Consider the following 20459-nt stretch of genomic DNA (forward strand, 5'->3'; position numbering starts at 1 on the left):
ATCAGAGAAATGCTTGCCACAGCAGATGTCCCTTCAGGAGCCCACAGAATGCCAACACTGATGGGGCTTTTCAAATTTCAGCAGAAAGAGCATTCCACCACACTGGTGCTTACAGTGAAAAAACTCTTACCTTTATGCGTTACCACAAGCCAATAATACTTGGGCCATGGCAAAACTAACCAGGTTTAATTAAATGAATGCCTTGCCCTTACCAGGCAGTGAAAAGGAAGAGTTTTTTCAGGTAACCTGGCCCAGAGTTATCTCAGACTTTGCATTGGCTCAGTGACTAATAGTCAGCCAGTATAGATCCCTCAGCATTGGTGTGTTATGTGCCTGATAAGGAGCACTATTCCCCTGTGATGATTTGCACCAGGTGCAGCCTCTGAATAAGCTGCAAGGGAAGTCCTACACAGATTGCATCCAAATGTGAGGTTACTAAAGTATGTGTCACAGTGGGCAAGTTATCCTTGTCCAGGAAAGGGTACAGTTGATGCACTAGCCAAAGCTGGTGATAGACAGTCTTCACCACAGAGACCATTTGTGCCTCCATGGACAAAAATGGCTAAACGTGCCAAAATGTATAAGACAAGAACTAATGAGTGCTGCAAGTGTAAAGAAAAGGAAGGTATTTTTTACCACATGTGGTAAAGAGGTAAAAGCTTTCTGGGAAATGATATATAATGCGTTAAAGAAAATGTTGAAAAATACTTTTGTTATTAAAAAAACCCCAGAAGCCTTTTTACTGGGTATAGTGGGTGAAGTGATACCAAGGGAAGAGAAAAGACTGTTTATGTGTGCAACATCTGTGGCAACAATCCTTTTAGCCCAAAAATGGAAACAGCAAGAAGTACCAAGGAAAGAAGAGTGGCAGTTGAAGATGATGGACTTTGCAGAAATAGTGAAGCTGATGGGGAAAATCCAAAACCAGCAAGATCAAGCATTCCAAAAGGACTGGAGCAAATTTATATACGATATCTGAAAGATTATTGTAAGCAATTAACATCACTAGCAGGGTTGTTTGAAGACTTGTAATGAGAAATTCTCCACCTTTCTATATTTATTTAAATTTTGAGTCATTTTTTAATGTGTGTAATTAGAATTGGAAAACATACAAAATACAATGATATAAAGGTTAATTTTGAAAACCATGAGGTGGGTGGGAAGGAAGTTGATAGGCTCTAAAGAGCCAGGGATGTAAAGTGGAGTGTTATGATGTGAACATATATTATAAAATGGAAAATAATTATCTATCTATCTATCTATCTATCTATCTATCTATCTATCTCCAAGAGCCCTGTTAAATTGTGTGCCTGCTCTTGCAGAGGGAATGCAATCCTATCTATAACAGGCAGAACCCCAAGTTCTGGAACTTGAGACCCACTTACCCACAATATGTCTGCCTTAGCAGGATTCAGCTTCAATCTAGACCACTTCCGATGTTGACTGTCAGGTTTTAGGTCTTATTTCTCATTACAGTGGTTATGTTATGCCCATCTACCCTGTTTTACATTGTGATGACCTACCGCATAAGCAATAAGTTTGAAGTGACTTGAATATATTTCCTATATTTTTAGCTCGATGAAATTTAGCAATAGTTTTTTTAAGGATATAAAAATGATGTTACCTGGTCTTTTTTTTTTCTCCCCAGCATCAGGAGGCTCAAATATTTTGCATCCTCTGCTGTACGATGGCCTAGATAAAGGATACAAATAATAACTCCTCAAAAACTGGCTCTGCCCTCCCATTTCAACTCTGGATGAATTATGGATATCTTGTATGCATAAATAAACCCTTATTCTACAAAGGAGCATTTTGTACATTTAAATTAGTTGCAATTCATCATAAACCACCCTTTGGAAACTGAGCTTGCATGGAGTTAAGTAACAGGTCAAGAAGCCTGAACTTAATTGCTGACATGTATTTTAAAGTTACTTAATAAAGACATAAAATCAATGAACATGTACAGCATTATACAGTGGGCCTCAATCACCTATTTTTAATCTATAAATTCTATTCTGTCACTGTCTTCTGGGACCATTCATGCTGTATACATACATTCTTAAACAGACACATTTGGCTCTACTGAAAACCCGTAAATGAGGTATGCTCTAGCTTAACTCACACCCCAGTATTCTGAAGTCATCATATTTGTACATAAGCCAATCTGTATTGTACATAAGCCCCTCTGAAGTCAACAACATAGCTGATCTCAAATTCAGCAAAGTGATCAGTAAAACAACAGTAGGTTTAATTCAGCTTAATTCCAAGAATTGCAGTTTAATCAAATTGCTCATTAGTGCATTTGATTCCTCCATTCAATTGCCTTCTCGTGCTTTTCAATGTGCTACCTTAAATCTGCACAATGCATTTATTTTTAGATCCTTATGAACTAGCAAGTGCAGAAATGACAGCTCTTGGACTCAACAATGAAAAACTCATATTTGCTGTATGATAGATACATAGAGTCATAGAATTATAGAGTTGTGAGGGACCCTGAGGAGTGTTTAGTTCAACCCCTTCAATGCAGAAATCTGCAGCTGTTCCATACAGGGATCAAACCTGCAACTTTGGCATCATCAGCACCATACTCTAACCAACGGAGCTATCCTGGCTGTTATCAAATTCTATTGCCCATGTTGCAGGGGCTAATGGAAGTTGGAGTCCAACATCTGGAGGGCCATGTGATTCCCACTCCTCAAAGTACTGATAGCTTATACTAGACATTTCATTGAAATGATAAATGACAGAATTTCACATGAATCCATGGAGAGGAGCAAGATCTCTTGCCCCACACCAAGCCTCTGTATGTTCAGTACAATATGTGAACAAAGCTGTATGAACATACAATTGTATGCTCTGTTCAGATCTTTTGCTGAATACAGAGTTCTGGGAGTCAATGCAATTGTATCCTAGGAGAAAACTTACCCAACTTTTTCTGAGACACTCCTCATTGCAACTTGGTGCTATGCCGATTGAAGGGAAGCACATTCTTCTGTTTGCTGTGGAGTTCAGAGATGCATATTTTGGCATAGTGAGAACTGAAAATGAGAGAGCAGAACAAAATAATCTGGAAGCTATTTATTCTAATATAGCACAAGGAGAAAATATATGGATGGGCTCTGGTTGCTTTACTCCTTGTTAGTACTGGTTCTTATCTCTCCTCTACTCTCTAGAGTTTTCATTAAGGTGGTTCTCGCTCTGTCTTCCTTGAAAAGTCTCTGAATCTTGTTTGAAACAACTAAGCTAGAAGGCATTTCTTTTCCCCACTAATGGGAATCATTTGCAGGCCACCGGGATGGGAGCACCCCACACAATTAATCATATTTTGTGTATTCCCATGTTCTTTGGCAAGAACGGTCTTTCCTTGCACACAGGAAATTTGTTTGAGTGTATCTGTCACTGCAGATTTTACTCCCACCTGAAGTCATTAGCCTTGGATTGTGAAATAATGTTTTCTACAGCAAACAACCTTTATGTCACAAGGAGGACTATGTCTCCAGGATGGATCAGGTGGAATTAATGAATCCTGGGGAACCAGCTGTCCACTAAGGATTACATTTTTTTCTATTAAGGAATATAATACAAAATACACACATTGCCGCATGCTGTTCTTGCATGACTAACAAGAGCATGTCCCATAATCATAAAACCATACTTAGTAGGTTTTTAATTGATTAACGGCTTGATCCCAATACTTGCTGTGACCAGCATATTATTATCCATCATTCCTATAGCTTTTAGAAGTTTCACTCATTTATCCAGGCTCTGTTCTGGAAGTTGGAGAGTCCAGCAACCTAACCTGCCAGTAACAGACAGCTTCTGGATCTCGATTTACAAAGTCTCATAAACCTGGTGTGGTAAACCTAGCAGCCGAGTAGACCATTCTACTGAATTAAAATGGCAGAAGAGGACAACAGGTGTCGATTGTCCCCAGTAACTTCCAACTCTAGCATACATGATTTGGATCACTGTCATTCTGTTACGTCTGTAAACATGCTCTAGATCAAAAACAGGCTTGTCTGTTTTAGTAAGGAGGGAAGATGGGCATCAGGAAGTAGTACAAAACAATGCATTCCAGTTGGACTGTCACTGAGACCTTGGAAATATGCTTAGGTTGCCTAGATGTTGATGTCAATTGTGCATTTATCCTCACTACAGCTCTGTGAGTTAGATTAGACTGAAATAAGGTGACTTTTCCAGTTGAGGAGGGTTTTGAATCCGGAGTCTCCATCATCCACACAGTACTCTATGCACAGTATCAGATTTGCATCCCCTCTGCCCAGCATATAATAGCTTTGGCATCCTAAAAGTTGCATCAATTTAACATCATAAGAACATCACAAAATTATCTGAGCATCACCTTAGCATTTAATATTGGCTCTTGTCCATGTTGCTAGATTCAAGGAGGGTTAACGGGTACTGCTAGGTTTAGTGCCTGAACCACTATGGAATTGGTCTGATTTGTTGTGCCCTAATTCCTTAAAGAAGAAACAGCTTTCTCTCTTTTATGTTGCCTCTATTTAACCTTTCAGGCTTGTATGTTAGCTGTTAGCCCATCTGAAGTTAGGGATAGTCAGATATCAAACAAAGAACAGCATCCTGCTTAATCTCAATGAAGTCAATGCATAGTCCTAGGATTGTTGGAGTGGCCCACATGAAGTAGTGTTTCTCTCATCCATGTGACTGTGGACTCAAAGGAAAATAATCTGAAGAGGCCTTATGTGAGATTTACATGATACAATCATAGCTAGAGATGTGTGAAACATGCTTAGCTTTCACTCATCAAATCGAAGATTTTGTGGTTTCCCTCAGAATTCCTCAAATGCTTAGCCTGGAGAGGAACTTCCACATTTGCTTTGAATTCCATGTGAATTAGATGTCTGTGGATGTTCAGAACTCCCCAGATGAATTTATGCTAATATTACCGAAACTCTTTTTGGCTTCCCTCAAAATTCTCCAGATGTTTTCGTGAGTGGAATAACAGCTCTGCACCCCTAAAAAAAAAAAAATCACTTTAGGAGAAACTTTTCTGGCAAAGCAAGTAACAAGGGCAGGGGCATCACACAGAAGTAACTGTGCAGACTACACCAGAAACTACACACCATTGCCATGCTCCCCTAATGCTTACACATTCAACACACATCAGAAGGAGTTCCATGCTTGAAGCAATGGGTGTGTAGTGCTCCTCTAAAGGAGGAGGGATGCTGGCCCAAGAGGACCCATCCTCTTGTGGAGAAGTTCTACATGAGGAGAAACTAGGGCCTTTCTTTCAGCCAGAATTTGCAGGAACTAAGTTCTGGCACATCTCAGGTAGGCACCATTGCCATTATAAGAGAAAAGGGGAGGCCTTCGTGGTGAGTTCCAGGACCTCTTTTCCTAGAAAAATAGCACTGGAGAAACATTACATTGCTGGCCCAAACTAGCTCACTGACTGGCAGCAGCGCTCCAAAGTTTCAGATAAGGAATCTTTCCTAGTCTTGCCTGGTGATGCCAGAGATTGAAGCAGATGTTTTACCACTGAGCTGCAACACTTTCCCATCATCATGTACCTAGAACTCACAGATATCAGGGGAAAGTCACTACTGGTACAACAGAAGGGTATGTGACTTGATTGCACAGCCCCCAAACCCAGTCTTAAGATTGTTTCTAAATAAATTAATATTAATAATAACAATAATAATGACAATAATAAATAAGTTTATTTAGACCCCGCCCTCCCCGGCCAGAGCTGGGCTCACGGCGGCTAACACCAGTAAAATCACAGTAAAAACATAATAGGGGGGAAAAACCCCAATTTAAAATACAGATTAAAATAATAATAATAATAATAATAATAATAATAATAATAATAATAATAATAATAATAATTTATATCCCGCCCTCCCCAGCCGAAGCCGGGCTCAGGGCGGCTAACAACACTAAAATAGTGCAACATTATAAAAACATCATAAGAATTAATTAAAATCAGAATTGATGGCAACCATAAACTAAAGATTGCCAAAGGAGGGAGTCAGGCTGTGCCCTAACCAAAGGCCTGGTGGAACAGCTCTGTCTTGCAGGCCCTGCGGAAAGATGTCAAGTCCTGCAGGGCCCTTGTCTCTTGTGACAGAGCGTTCCACCAGGTTGGAGCCGCAGCCGAAAAAGCCCTGGCTCTAGTTGAGGCCAGCCTAACCTCTCTGAGGCCTGGGACCTTCAAGATGTTTTTATTTGAGGACCGTAAGTTCCTCTGTGGGGCATACCAGGAGAGGCGGTCCCGTAGATACGAGGGTCCTAGGCCGTATAGGGCTTTGAAGGTTAAAACCAGCACCTTAAACCTGATCCTGTACTCCACCGGGAGCCAGTGCAGCTGGTATAGCACCGGATGAATGTGATCTCGCAGCGAGGACCCCGTAAGGAGTCTCGCTGCGGCATTCTGCACCCTCTGGAGTTTCTGGGTCAGTCTCAAGGGCAGCCCCACGTAGAGCGAGTTACAATAATCCAGTCTGGAGGTGACCGTCGCGTGGATCACAGTGGCTAGGTCAGGGCGAGAGAGGTAAGGGGCCAACTGCTTAGCTTGGCGGAGATGAAAAAATGCCGCCTTTGTTATAGCTGTAATCTGCGCCTCCATAGAGAGGGAGGTATCGAAGATTACACCCAAACTCTTGACGGACGGTGCTGGCACTAATTGCACCCCCGCAAGAGATGGGAGTTGCCCCCTCAATCCCATATCGTCCCGTCCCAGCCAGAGGACCTCTGTCTTCGAAGGATTTAACTTCAACCGGCTCCCACGTAACCATCCAGCCACAGCTTCCAAGCATCTGATCAGTGTGTCTGGGGCCGAGTCAGGATGGCCATCCATCAACAGATAGAGTTGGGTGTCATCAGCATACTGATGGCAGCCCAGCCCAAAACTCCGGACAAGCTGGGCGAGGGGGCGCATAAAGATGTTAAAAAGCATCGGGGAGAGAATCGCACCCTGAGGCACTCCACACACCAAGGAGTGGCGGGATGACAGTTCCCCCCCAAGCGCCACCCTCTGTCCCCGACCAGAGAGAAACGAGCGCAGCCATTGAAGGACTGTGCCCTGGATCCCCACGTCGGCGAGGCGGTGATCCAGAAGTTCGTGATCGACCATGTCGAAAGCTGCTGACAGATCTAGAAGAATCAGCAGCCCCGACCCGCCTCGATCCAGCTGTCTACGAAGATCATCTGTTAGGGCGACCAGAGCCGTCTCAGTCCCATGACCAGCGCGGTAGCCGGACTGGAATGGATCCAGAGCCGATGTTTCATCCAGAAACCTACCAAGCTGTTCAGCAACCGCTCTCTCAATCACCTTACCCAGGAATGGAAGATTCGAAACTGGGCGGTAATTGGATAGATCTAAGGGATCTAATGATGTTTTCTTTAAGAGCGGACGCACCACTGCCTCCTTCAGTTCCCCTGGGAATGTCCCCGTGCCAAGGGACAAATTGATGATATCCCCCAGGGGGGCCCGCACCTCGTCTGGACATGCTCTAATCAGCCAAGACGGGCACGGGTCGAGAGGACAAGTGGTGGGCTTTCCAGCTCGGAGGAGTCTGTCCACATCGGCTGGGGATATCCGGTCAAAGTGGTCCAGTACTGGACCCGAGGACAGTCGAGGGGCCTCCAGTTCCTTTATTGTATCCAAATTGGCAGGGAGGTCATGGCGGAGCGACAGGACCTTCTCCGCAAAAAAGCTCGCAAATGCCTCACAGCTGTGTGTCGAATTGTTATTTAAATTTGGCTGTCCTTCGAGGGACGTTAAAGACAGAATTATACTAAATAATTGTGCCGGGCGAGAGCTAGCGGATGCAATGGAGGCCGAGAAGTAGGACTTCTTAGCGGCCTTCACTGCCATCTCGTAGGTTTTCATAAAAACCCTATAAGATGTTCTTGAGGCTCCGTCACGGGCACCCCGCCATACTCGCTCTAGCCGACTGAGGTCCTGCTTCATTTTCCGGAGCTCCTCAGTAAACCAGGGAGCCCGGTTTCTGCGGGGTCACAGAGGGCGCTTAGGTGCGATCTCATTGATGGCTGCCAGGAGCTGGGTATTCCAGCCCTCAACAAGCTCAGTCAATGAGTCGCCAGGGGGAGAAAGGTCCCGCAAGGCTTGGCGGAATCTATCAGGGTCCATCAGCCTCCGCGGGCGAGCCCAAATCGGCTCACCACCTAAGCAGGGTGGGGGTGGAACATCAATCCTGGCTTTCATAGCATAGTGATCAGACCATGGCACCTTCATCGAAGGAAACATGATCACATCTATACCAACGCCAAAGATCAGATCCAGCGTGTGGCCTGCTTGATGTGTGGGGCCCGAAACAAACTGGGAGAGCCCTAGTGTCGCCATGGAAGACACCAGGTCCAGAGCCTGTGAGGAGGGAGTGGCATCGGCATGGATGTTGAAGTCCCCCAATACCAACAGGTTAGGGAACTCCAAGGCCCAGCCGGCCACCGCCTCCAGCAGGCCTGACAGGGTGGCTGCTGGTGCGCTAGGTGGCCGGTACACCAGCCAGACAGCCAAGCTCTCCTCGGAGCCCCACACTAGGCCAACACATTCAATGCCGGGGATCGATGGCGGTGGTAGAGCCCTGAAAGAACAATCTTCCCGGATTAATAATGCCACCCCTCCCCCCCGGCCCACAGTCCGTGACTGGTGGAGGACGGAGAAACCCGGGGGCGCCATCTCTCGTAAGGTAACAGTTACCCCTTCGCGCACCCAGGTCTCCGTCACACAAGCCAGGTCGACCCCCTGCGAAATACAATTTAAAATGCAGCCTCATTTTAAAAGTAGCCCATAGATCAAAACCATAAGGCGAGGGGAACATAAGGGTCAGACTAAGTTGTGTGAACCCTCTTATTCATTTCCATCAAGAAGGGGGTGGTTTGAAAAAAGTAAACTCCAGTCATGGACAAGGTTTTCTGCTGCTGTGAACTCCAAACCACAGGTTGGGTAGCATAATGTAAAGAAGTGAATTTGGCCACACATAGTTAATAAGCCTTTTGTTCACAAACAGCATCAGTTCTAAGAAAGAAACAAATGAGAAGTAGCAGATAGGGTGCAGCAGAAGGGGAGAAGAAACAACTCCATGGAAAAACGGGTGGAAGTCGACAAAAATAAAAGTTGAATTTTTTTTTCTGTATATGTTAAAAATGTTGAAACCGAATAAAATATAATTAGGGGGGAAAGAATGGCCACTTACTGTACCTCCTCAGTGACCTGTGGTTGCGGCCTGACGCAGCACCTCCCTCCATGCTTTGACACGCTGTGCCATTTTGAGCACAGCATGTCCCCCTCAGCCCTCATGGAGGCTCAGGTATTCCCGCCAAACCCACTGATTCAAAATAACGTGCCTGTGGTGGCATTAGGAGGGCATGGCTTGATGGACAGACCTGAGGGGGCAAGCTTCACTCTCTGCTCAGCAACTATAATTCCCAGCTGACCCTGCCCTAGAAGCTGCAGCAGCATTTTGGTATTTGTATGACTGAAACTTCATCAAAAATTCCTTTTAGTGACGCACTAGCTTAGCATAACCTCTCTCTGGGAGAAGAAACTTGCCTTTTATCTTCTCCTGCCTGTGTATTAGCATTATTGCCCAGGAAAACTGTTGACTCAGCTATCAAAAGATTTCTCCCAAAGAACATCAACGTGTATGCACAATAATCCTTACTCCTGAGCATGTGTAGAGGGCTACTTGCTCTAAATCCATACACTGACTGAACTGCAACTTGGGGGGAGGGTGTTAACATCTCTCTCACTCCCTTTTTCTTTCTGAATATGGAGATTCAGCGAACAGTAATCTCAACATTGACTGAGGATTAAGTAGATGGTGAGAAAATGGAGAGCCCCTTGTACCCAGCAGTCCTTATAACTGCTAATTTACTGCATGATGCTAATTAAATGAAGCTGGCTTCATAATAGGAGTGTATGGTGTCTTGAGTAGGAAAGCTGTTAACATAATTATATCTGTTACACAGGGGGTGTAGCAGATTGCAATTATTAGAGAGCTGTGTGCATTTTGGCTACTTTACTTATTGTTGTTTCATTTGGGGCTTGCTTTTAAAAGCTCGCCATTCCCAGATATCATATAAACTCTGCATTGAAAGCTTTTCCTTCTTTTCTTTCTAATTGCCCCATGTAAACCTTTTTTCTTTAAAAAAGAACAAAAAAACCCTTTCTCTCTCCTGCTCAGCTTCCAACTGCAAGTCATTTTTAACCATTAAATTGAAAGAGGTGATTGTGGGCAGCTTGTCAAGTTGAGCTTACCACAGCCTTTACCTTGGAAACTACGAAATATTTAAGTCACATGTTGGACTCTGCATTAAATGTTTGGGCTGTGGAAACAAAATCAGGTGCTCAAAAATCTACAGTGGTCTGCCACTCGATCACCCGAAGGTTCAGTTAACTTTATTAGCACTCTACTTTTCCCAGAATCGTCATTTTCATAGGCTGTAAAACGTTCCAGAACCTATCCGTCCTCCTGAACACGGGACTTCAAATGCAATTTCAACACAGCAAAGCTCAATGACAAAAACAGGCAGATCTGGGTTTCAAATCTCATCCTACACTTCACAGAAAGAAAATAATAATTATGGGATAATGTTCACGGTGGAAGAGTGTACAAGGCAGTAAACAGCTCATGCAGTGATTACAAACACTGAAGTGGTACTAAAGTGTTTAAGAGGCTTGCTGAGAGTTTTGGTTGTGGATCTCAGATCTTAGACACACACAAAAAAACCTTACAAAACTGTTGAATGGGTAGTATACAAAGCATACTTTTTCTTAGCCTTTGAGGTGAAGAAGACACACCTTTTCATACAAATTTGCAACTCTCCTCTCCCCACTCCATCCCATTTTCTGTCATTTCATCCTGTTTCCTTGGTATTCTAGAGTTTGAAGGGACCTTGAAGGTCAGCTGGTCCAAATTTCTGCAACACAGGGATCTCAACTAAATCATCCATGATCAATGGCCATCCAACCTCTGCTTCCAAGCTTCCAAGGAAGCCCATCACCATCTGTTTTTTTTTAATATATTTTTATTGTTTTTTCCAGATAAAGATTGTTCAACAACTTATACAAAATCCATTTACAAAGAAAAAAGGAGAGAAAAGAAAAGAAAAAGAAATTGATTGTTTCCAAGCTTGTTCCAATCTACCTATCGAACTTCCCCACATCTCTCCCGCATTGCATCCTTAACAAATAAAAATTTCAACAAATTATATCCTTGTTTCATACGTTTCTTTTGTACCTTCAAGCTTACATTTTAGTTTAAATTACTTATTGTCAAATTAATTCATTGTTTAATTTCAATGTCCTTCACTCTCATTGCTGAAGCTGTTTTCTCCAAATCGTGCGAATTCTTATAGTTCATATAATTTATAATACTTTTGCAGATAGTCCTTAAATTTTTTCCAATCCTCCTCCATTGCTTCTTCTCCCAAGTCTCGGATCCTGGCAGTCATCTCAGCCAATTCCATGTAGTCCATCAGCTGCGTTTGCCACTCTTCCAGTGTGGGTAAATCTTGAGTCTTCCAATGTTTTGCAATAAGAATCCTTGCTGCTGTAGTTGCGTACATAAAAAACGTTCTATCCTTCTTTAACACCTTTTGGCCGACAATGCCCAACAGGAAGGCCTCTGGTTTCTTAGGGAAAGTGTACTTAAACACCTTTTTTAACTCATTATATATCATTTCCCAGAAGGCCTTTACTTTAGGGCACGTCCACCATAGGTGAAAGAATGTCCCTTCAGCCTCTTTACATTTCCAACATCTATTATCAGTCAAATGATATATCTTTGCTAGTTTGACTGGGGTCATGTACCACCTGTATATCATTTTCATAATGTTTTCTTTCAATGCATTACATGCCGTAAATTTCATACCGGTGGTCCATAACCTTTCCCAGTCTTCAAACATGATGTTGTACCCAATATCTTGGGCCCACTTTATCATGGCCGATTTAACTGTCTCATCCTGGGTATTCCATTTAAGCAGCAAGTTATACATTCTTGATAACAACTTAGTCTTTGGTTCTAACAATTCTGTCTCTAGTTTCGATTTTTCCACCTGGAAACCTGTTTTTCTTTTATCCGTCTTAAATACCTCTTGAATTTGGGCATAATGAAACCAGTCTTGCACCTTATCTTTTAGTTTTTCATAACTCTGTAACCTCCAGTTATCTCCAATTTTTTCTATTATTTCCCCATATGTCGGCCATTCGGCCTCCATATTGGGTCTTTTCCGCGCCTTGGCCTCCACTGGTGAAAGCCACCCCGGGGTCTTACTTTCTAGCAAGTCCTTATATTTTGTCCAGACTATAAAGATTGCTTTTCTGACAATATGGTTTTTGAACATTTTATGTGTTTTTACCTTGTCGTACCACAAATAGGCATGCCATCCTAAAGAGTTGTTAAACCCTTCCAGATCTAGGACATCAGTGTTCTTAAGCAAAAACCAATCTTTCATCCAGCAGAAGGCTGCAGCTTCATAGTATAACCTTAAGTCTGGCAGGGCAAACCCCCCTCTTTCTTTTGCATCAGTTAATATTTTAAACTTTATTCGGGGCTTTTTGCCCTGCCAAACGAACTTCGGAATATCCTTCTGCCACTTCCCAAAACATTCCACTCTGTCCACGATCTGTAAGGTTTGAAACAAAAATAACATCTTTGGCAACACATTCATTTTTATCACTGCTATTCGGCCCAACAAGGAAAGTTTCAATCTTGTCCAAGTTTCTAAATTTTTTTTCACCTCTGTCCAACATTTTTCATAATTATCTTTAAACAAATTCAAATTTTTTGAAGACAAGTTAATCCCCAGGTATTTCACCTTTTTCACGACATTTAATTCTGTTTCCCTCTGAAACCCATCTATTTCTGAAGATGTCAAGTTTTTACCCAATACCTTGGTTTTTTGTTTGTTCAGCTTAAATCCTGCCACCCGACCAAAGTCCTGAATCAATTCTAGAACTCTTTTTGTACTAGATTCTGGCTCCTGTAATGTCAAAACCAAATCATCTGCAAATGCTTTCAGTTTATATTGTTTCTCTCCGACCTGTACACCTTGTACCTGCCGGTCCTTCCTAATCATATTCAAGAGCACCTCCAGGACCGAGATAAATAATAAGGGGGAGAGAGGGCACCCTTGACGTGTTCCTTTTTCAATTTGAAACTCTTCTGTCACCACATTGTTCACTATCAATTTAGCTTTCTGTTCTGAATATATTGCCTTTAAGCCATTTTCAAATCCCCGTCCCACTCCCATCCCTTCCAAATTTTTCTTCATAAACCTCCAGGAAATGTTATCAAAGGCCTTCTCCGCATCAATAAAAATTAACACTGCTTTGGTGTTAATGTTAGTTTGCAAAAGTTCCAAGACATCAATAATGTTCCTGGTATTATCATACAAATGTCTACCTGGTAGAAAGCCTGCCTGGTCCTTATGAATTACTTCATTCAGTACCTTTTTGAATCTATTTGCCAAAATGTCTGCAAATATTTTGTAATCCACATTAAGGAGTGAGATGGGACGGTAATTCTTTAGTTGAGTCTTTTCAGATTCCACTTTAGGAATTAATGTAATGAAAGCTTCTTTCCACGTTTCTGGTGCTCTCCCTCCATCCATAATCTGGTTGCAAACCTCCGTTAGGGGTTGTATCAAATAGTCTTTTAGTATCTTATAATACTTGGAGGTAAGTCCATCAGGGCCTGGAGATTTGCCCAACTGCATATTCTGAATGGCGACCTCGATTTCCTGTTGTGTTATTCTGTAATTCAGGATTGATCTCTTTTCCTGAGAAAGTTCTGGTAGGCCATTGATTTTCAAAAATTGATCCATCTCAAACACTTCCTCGGGTCCTTGCGTATACAGTTTTTTAAAATATTTCTGGAAACACTTTCTAATTTCACCTGGTTTCTGGATGTTTTTCCCTTCAACCTCTAGATTGGTAACATAGTTCAATTTTTGTCTTTTCTTCAACTGCCATGCTAGCAGTTTCCCACATTTATTCGCTGATTCAAAAGATCTCTGTTTCATTTGTTTAATTTTCCATTCCACTTCTTGGTTTATCAATTTCATATATTGTGCTTGGTGGAATTTAATTTCTCTCAAAGTCTCTTTTGATTTCGGATTAGATCTCAGTTTTTTCTCACCATCTTTTATCTTCTCTAATATCTTATCTTTTTTTCCATTCCAGAGCTTTTTCTTGATTGTATTCTGTTGTATCAGAAACCCTCTCATTACAGCTTTGCTTGCGTCCCAGATAGTTCTCTTTTCCACCGAGGTATTCAAATTTATTTCAAAATAGTCTTTTAAAGCTTTTTGGGCCTTCTTTACAATCTCTTGATCTCTTAACAGGTTGTCATTCATTTTCCATCTGAAGGAACCGGTTGGAATAAATCTTAATTCCAATTTCAGAGCGTTATGGTCGGAGCAGGTTTTTGGGCAGATTTCCACTCTTACAGTCTTAGGTGCCAGCCCTCTAGTTACCCAGATCTGGTCGATTCTTGTCCAAGATAGGTGGGCCTCAGAGAAGAACGTTCCCTCTTTACCAAGGGGGTTCCTTGTCCTCCAAATATCAATCAAATCCATGTTGTCAGTCAGTTCAAAAAAGGTTTTAGGTAGTCTGCCGTCTTTAGTCAAATTTTGATTCTGCGACTTGTCCATTAGGGTAGAGACCACTCCATTCATGTCTCCCATCATAATGATGTTAGTATAGTCCAGATAGTCCAGCAATGTCTCATGCAGTTTCTTATAAAATTCCGATTTCCCCTCATTTGGTGCATAAATTCCTAATATCAAAACTTTTTCACCCTGAGTTTGTATTTCAATTGCCAAAATTCGTCCATATTCATCTTTAAACAAAAATTTTGGTGACAAATTCTCCTTTGCATAAATTACTACGCCTCTTTTCTTAACTCTGTCCGATGAAATAAATTCTTGGCCCAATCTTTTATTTATTAGCACTTTCTTTTGGAGTCTTGTCACATGTGTTTCCTGAAGACAGATTATGTCCAAATGTTCTTTTTTCAAGATATGAAAAATCTTTCTTCTTTTCTTCGGAGAATTTGGAAGCCCATCACCATCTGAAGGAGTCTGTTCCACTGTCAAACAGCTCTTATTGTTAGAAAGTTCTTCCTGGTGTTTAGTTGGACTCTCATTTCTTGTAACTTGAAGCCATTGGTTTGAGTCCTGGCCTCCAGGAGAAAACAAGCTTGCTCCATCTTCCATGGTTTCACCTTCTCTAGGATTTAAAAACCTTTTCCCCTTTACTTTCCTCCCACATTTTCTCTTGTCCAGCTCTTCTTTTATTACTTGCTTATGTCAGTATTTAATCTGCCCTGTCCTGAAGGCTGTGGCAGGAAAAGGCTTAAACCAACAAGATCAAAACACCCATTAAATATGAAATATGCTATGTTATTAATTAATTAAATTTTCCTCTGCTGGCTTAACCCATTAAAACTCAGCAGAAAGGAGGCTTTTTATGTCTAGGCTCAGGGCCAAAATATATGAGGCAAGCAATTCCACTATTCTTCCTCCTAGGTTGTTTTTTCCCCAAAAAAAATAATGAATAGCAGCCATGCAGGACTTAAAATTGGAGTCAGATAACTACAGTAGCTGTGTAGTGGCTACTGAATCCCTCCCTTTCCTGCCATTTGTCCACTCAAAATCCTCTACTCCCGCACTGACATGCTTCCCATCCACAGGTGAAGAAGGATAAAAATGGGAATCACTTATGACGTGGTTATAGCACTGGGGAGAAGCAGATGGATTTTGAGTGGATAAACAAATGAAAAAGTGAGTGGTGAGGGACTCTGTGGCAGCCATCAGGGCTTGGTTGTCTTTACCTATGTTGCTCCATCCTCTTCCCCTAGGAACTTTAATAAGGCAGTTGTTTCCAGTGGAAGAACTGTGAGGGGAGAGTAGCTGGGACAACTCAACCAGTTGGGTGTGGTGGTATTATTATTATTATGAGCTTCCATAAAGGAGCTGCTTATAGACTTGACCTATTGGTATGCTCCATGCTTAGGTAAGTGTTCGTGTCTGTTAAACGAACTCTTAATAGCTGATTTTTTAAATGTAAAAGTGATATTGTATGCCACATTATGTAATTGTATTACAGTACTTAGACTCTCATGTTTGTGTAAACAGCTCTGAGCACAGATTTGTTTGTGGAAAATGTGCAATATAAATAAAATTATGGTAGTAACAAGGTCAGTTAATCTAACCATTCAAACACAAACACACACATCACACTGGCCATTCAACCCAAATTTTAGCCTCACTCAGCTTCTTCTTTGTTAAAAAACAAAACAAAGTTCCAGGTGAAATAATCACTGAATTGCTTGTCCCACCAATTTTAGCAATCAGAATAATGAATTGGGAAAAGATGCATTTAGGTTTATAAATCAAAATTGGCATCTCTAAGGCATAGAACACAATGTTGGAAGACATGCCTGTCATGAGACAAAGGTCCTTGAGAGCAGAAGAAGCAGTAAGGCCTACAAGGCCTACACAATCATTCAAGCCTAAGCCTGTTAACTGTTAACAGCAAACTGCTAAGTCACTGTGTCTCGTGACTCATCTTGGGTGATGACTCCTTCTCCCTATATAAAAGTAGCCCGCCTCTCTATGTGCCTCACTCAGTGCTTGTGTGTCTCAGCCAGTGTGTGTATCTGTATTGTTGTTGCTATGTAAAGCTAAAGCAGACAGAGTGGCTCCGGGACTCTAGTTAATCAGTAACTAAGACTACGCCTCTGTGAAGAGTTAGATAGCTGCTATGAGCAGTCTGTGTATGCTCTTTAAGTAGCCTATTTCTGAACAAGTTTATTTTCTTCAGTAAAGTTTTATACTGTTTATGAAGAAGACTCTGCTTTGATTAACTTACCGCTGTGCGACAATGCCAGTACTAAGGCATTGGTATCATGTGCTTTTGGTAAACCTTGCCCACTAGGGAGCTGCATTCTGCACCAGCTGAGGCTTTCCAATATTCATCAAGGTTGCTTCACGCAGAGCACATTATAGTCCTGCCATTATCTTGTGTTCACTCCATTAACTTTAGATCTACTGTCTTTATCAAGTGAGGTTTCACTTGATCACATGGATTATTCTTGGGGGGTTTTCAAACTAAGCCCATCTCTCGCTTCCTTCATGTGCAGAATTATCACGCATAGAAGTGGAGAAATTACTGTCAGTCCTTGGAAGACGGAGTTAAATGTGAAAGCTGTGGTTTCCCTGCCATCTTTGGCTCCCAATGGAATTGAATTTAAAAGACAGTGATAGACAGCAATGGGTGTGCACTTGGAGATGGGGGCTTACTAGTCTGATGGCACAGGGAATGGACAAAACAGGAGGCCATGGGAGGAGAAGCAAGAGTATGTAGCTCTCTAGCAAAGTGGGTGGAATACTGGAGTGGTGGACTAGAAGCATATATTTAAGGGCTTCAGTTCACTTGCAACCCTGGTTGAGTTAGGATGTCTCCTGGGAGCTCTCCCTGGTGCTGAAACAACTGACCTGCCTTGCTCTACCCCAAGGGTTCCTCCTCAGGGTACAGTTGTAGTCTCACACTTTATTTATTACTTTGAATTCTTACGGTCAAGTCTTCAACAATGCAAGCCGTGTATTACCATGAAATTGCAAGGTGACATTGTATTTAAAATATTTTTTGATGTTTTCAGTAAAAAGTAAGCAAGAAAATCATTTAATCTGTATAAACAATTATTCAGCAGCATCACATTATACTGGCTCTAACATAACTCTGGGGTTAATAATAATAATAATAATAATCCAACTTCTGAATATATAGAGGACCACATTTTCTTCTTTTCTACTTCATCAGTCAGTGTGGTATGACCATATTTGTTCCTGACTGTGCGCCTTTATGGTTTTAACTATTAGAATTCATCCCATGCTGGTAGCTAATATAATCATGTAATCTAATCCATCAAATATAATTTTTCCTATCCTCAGTCATACTAATGGTGCCTCCCAATTTAGTGTCATCAGCAAAGTTCATTGGCACATACCTACTTCCATCTCCAAGGTTTTTTAATAAAAATATATGGCTAGAAGAGTTCCCAAGGGTGATTCTTTAAGCACTCTCTCCAACTCAAGAGTGTGCCCTTCAGCATAACCCTCTCTCATCTGTCTTTTAACCAGCTTCTTATTCATTCTGCTATACGTTTAGTAACCCCACCCCATCTTTTTTTTATTTTGAGTAGCTATTAAAATTTGTCAGTTTCTTGTCTGAAATCCCATCAGACTAAATTGACTGCATTTTCTGTGCCTTAGCGGGGGGGGGAGAATTATTTTCTTTTTAAAAGAAAAGATTTCCAATTACCTTGGCATGATCAACCTTTTGTGAATTCATACTTTGTTACATCCTGTGATAAATCACATTTTACCATGTTTTCAGTAATACTTTCATGTAATTTTTGATGCCTTGCATTATATTTCATTGAAGATGCATTAACAAATGTGTGTTTACCTGAATTAGTTCTATTCCATTTTCTGGGTCAAGGTGCCACAAGCACTTCATTCCAACCGTGGATCTGAAGATGGCTTGTTGCATCCTATGTTTTAAGCTCTCACAAATAATTCCATGTTCTATTCCCAGGTTGACTTCAGGATTTCCTTCATTTGCTCCAAAAAGCTTACAATGGCTTAACTATGGTTTCCCTTCCAGAAAATTCAGGAGCAAATGCGCTTAGCTGTATTGGTAGAATCATATTATGTGTCCTCAGACCATTCTGTGGTTCATCCTTTGAACAGCAAAAAGGCACACAGATACTGCTCCCATACAAGCAGCTTTTAAAACTCACCTTGAGTTTCAGAAGCAGTTGAAAGAAATTCAGCTGCTCTTCAAGAAAGTTTCAAAGCTAATTCAATGAATCATGGTGCCCTCCGAAAATACTTTTGTTTGCACATGGAGATGTAGATATGAATAATGCAAGTAATCTAGTTTCTGAAAACTGTATTAGGAATATGACAGCTTTGGGTGGGTGGGAGGAGCTGTGAAAAGTAAGCCGAAGGCCCCTTCTATAATTGCATACCCAGGCAGATCTACATTTGAGGATCAGGACAGCGGTTCTTTGATCCCATTAGTCCAGACATGCAAAAAAACAAACAAAAAAAAACCCTTTAGATTTCTAAGCTGAAAATGTAGAGGAGACTCTGCTTGCAGGAATTGCAGACCCTCCAAGTGTCCCTATTTTCCAGGGACAGTCCTGGATTTATAGAAGCCATCCCAGTTTCTGATTTGATCCCGCAAAGTCCCGTTTTTCCTTAGGACCTCCCTATTTTCATTGAAGAAATGTTGAAGGGTATGGTAGGACGTCCCTATTTTCATCGGAGGTTATAGAATTATGCCATCCCCGAGCCATGGAGATAAGTAACTAAACAACCTTTAGAAGACATTTGAGGGCTACCCTATACAGAGAAGGTTTTTAATGTTTAATATTTTATTATATTTTTATGTTGGAAGCCACCAAGCCAGATAGGAGTGGGGAATAACAACAACAACAATAGTTAGACATCCCTATTTTATTAGAGAAATGTTGGAGGGTATGCAGTTGGTCTAAAAAGCAAGATCATATCGTAACCCTTTGAGCAATTCTGTAACATACACCCAACTTTCTGATATGGATTTGAGAGCTTTCTGTAGAATAATAATGATAATAATAATAATTTATACCCCGCCCATCTCGCTGGGTTTCCCCAGCCACTCTGGGTGGCTTACAACAAAATATTAAAATACAATATTCTATTAAACATTAGAACATGGGTTGCCCAGCTCTTTGGGCCAGTAGGCTCATTTGGATTTCAGGAAAGTGCCTTAGGTGCCAGTCACAAAATGGCTGCTGTGGGGTGTAGCATAGAACAAATGGCTGTCACATTTAAAAGAGAAAGAGAGACGGAGGACCAAAAATTATGTAAACATGCCCCCCCCATCAGTGGAGGGAAAGGCATCTGCATCAGCCATGAACATGCTCACTCACAGAGAGAAGCTTTTAACATTCCTTCTCTAAAGCAATGGTGAGCGTTCAATCCTGGTATCCAATGAAATGTGGGCACATTTAATGGGATGTGTTCAATGCAGGAAGACCTGAGCTACTGTGCATACAGAAAAGGCATTAAATGATCAAGCACATCAGACAAAGCTTTCCCATCTTCTCACATCATTTCAAACAGAATGCTTTTCAAAAGAGGCAATTCACATGTGCGCTGTGAGTCATGTACCATCAAGAGATACATGCGCGTGTGAATCCGCCTTAAGCCTTTAAGAATATGAGAGTAGTGTTGCTTGACAAAGACTATTTCAGCAATTGTTAACAGCCAAGAAAGGGTGAAATTGAATTAGTAAAACATCACTTCAGATTTCTTGGGGAGGGGTAAAAATAAAGTATGCTTCTTTCTGTAATGTAGGGAAAGATGATGTTAACCTATTACACTTTCTGGACAAAATA

The 20459-nt window shown here is 41.5% G+C and overlaps 1 long non-coding RNA gene across 1 annotated transcript in view; it reads right to left on the reverse strand.

The window, feature by feature from the left end:
- Nucleotides 1–1631: 1631 nt before the first annotated feature.
- Nucleotides 1632–20459, reverse strand: part of LOC309514411 — a 28015-nt gene continuing 9187 nt past the window's right edge. Inside the window, exons 2-3 of the long non-coding RNA XR_014211975.1 lie at nt 2926–3038; nt 1632–1692 (exon numbers count right to left, since the gene is read on the reverse strand). This is a non-coding gene — a long non-coding RNA (uncharacterized lncRNA). The remainder of the gene's footprint in view (nt 1693–2925; nt 3039–20459) is intronic.

This window comes from Podarcis vaucheri (assembly GCF_965113315.1).
Source record: "Podarcis vaucheri genome assembly, chromosome: 11".
Taxonomy (NCBI): Eukaryota; Metazoa; Chordata; class Lepidosauria; order Squamata; family Lacertidae; genus Podarcis; species Podarcis vaucheri.